Source organism: Limulus polyphemus, unplaced genomic scaffold (assembly GCF_000517525.1).
Source record: "Limulus polyphemus unplaced genomic scaffold, Limulus_polyphemus-2.1.2 Scaffold3971, whole genome shotgun sequence".
Lineage (NCBI taxonomy): Eukaryota > Metazoa > Arthropoda > Merostomata > Xiphosura > Limulidae > Limulus > Limulus polyphemus.
This window is the reverse complement of record NW_013669581.1, coordinates 83,661-85,445: the sequence shown is the minus strand read 5'-3', so window position 1 is coordinate 85,445 and position 1,785 is coordinate 83,661.

Below are 1,785 nucleotides of genomic sequence, written 5' to 3'. Positions count from 1 at the left end.
ATATATATATATATACATATATATATATGTGTGTGTGTGTGTGTGTGTGTGTGCTGCCTGACTGCGGCCTAGAATTTTCTACAATCTATGACACGTTATGATGCAACAATACTTACTTAAAGCAACCAGAAAAATACAGAAGGTTCGACTGACGTGACATAAATTCACGACAATTGAACTACACAACAAATGATTTGTAAACAGTTACTTAAAGGAAACTTACCATAACTATCGCTTCTGAAAAATACTAAATTTAATACTCACGCCTTATAACTAGATCATAGTTTTTGTTTTAAAATTAATTAAATGAAGAAAACAACAACAGTAATTTCCTATAATTTCTTTATCAGAGGAAGATATCCAGCCTGCAAGAGCCACTGGTGGTTTGCCTGGCTCTTTCAACCAGAAAAAACAAAACAAAACTAAACCACTAAACGTGGCAGGAATTTAGTTTGAAGAAAGAGAAAGCAACATGATAGTTGACTGCTCTTCCAAACTTGGGTGATCGGGAGCTGTTGTTCCTTTTCAACCTCGCGCGTGAGAATAATTTGCTACAGTGACTAAAATCGCGTTTAGAAATATTGACGGGAATTTTTCAGAGAAAACTCTGAAGAAGGTTGGTGAAGACAAGATGAAGGTCTTCTTTTCCAGTGGTGGTGATGAGCAGAGATGTTGCAGCTGTTGATGATGTGAAGAGTCGAGGCGAGGCAGAGAGATCAAGACGTGCACTCAAAGTATTAAGTTTACATCATATTGTCTATTTATAAGGCAGTGAAATTATTCTTTTAATTATAATTATATGTCACAATGTTAATCCTACCATGCTTTGTTAAATTTATAACTTTAATTTATCAAATGTTACGAACTAAAAAAGATAACACCCAAAGGCATTTATATAAAGCAAACAAACTATATAGAAAACTATTACTGGCTCCTCCATAACAGCTAACCATGAGATTGTGACTACTCTTAACGTTAGTACATCATTTGGTTTGGTTTGAATTGCAAGCAAAGCTACATGCTGTCTGTGCTAGCCTTCACTAATTTATCAGCAAAAGACTAGAGAGAAGGCAACTAGTCATCACCACCTACCACCAACTCTTGGCTACTCTTTTACCAATGAATAGTGGGATTGACCCTCACCTTATAACACCCCCATGGCTGAAAGGGCGAGCATATTTGGTGGAATGGGGGTTCGAACCCACGACTCTCAGATTGCGACTCAAACAATATAATTAAACAACATTCCTTAACTTATAGTATTATCTCTAATAACTATTGAACTATATGTCATATGTGAGGGGAAAGCATTTACATAAGGATGGCTCAATGACGCTACAAGGGTCGGATGCTTGGTATACCTTTTTAAACCGTCCTGGAACATAATATTCGGCCATATTTATCCATATGTGAGACTCAACATAGCAATACCTTATAGTTGTGGTTGTAAAAACTGTATGGGCTGTGAGACTCACATTAACTTCAGACCAAACCTACACCGGTTTATAATAAAGAGTAAGTACAGTTAATAGCATTGTTAATCATAACATTTGCAAGAAAAAATGGAATAAGTTGTTGTATGTGTTAGTATTGAGAATTTGAAATAATCCAAAGCTATGTTAAATAATTTAACTTTTAATAGTTGAACTGTACCCTGGATTTAGTGTTTAGAAATATGCCGATATTTTATTTAATTCATGCCATTTGCCAACAAAATTGATTCACACCGTTTTTGTTTTGACACAAATACGTTTTAATATATATATATATATATATATATATATA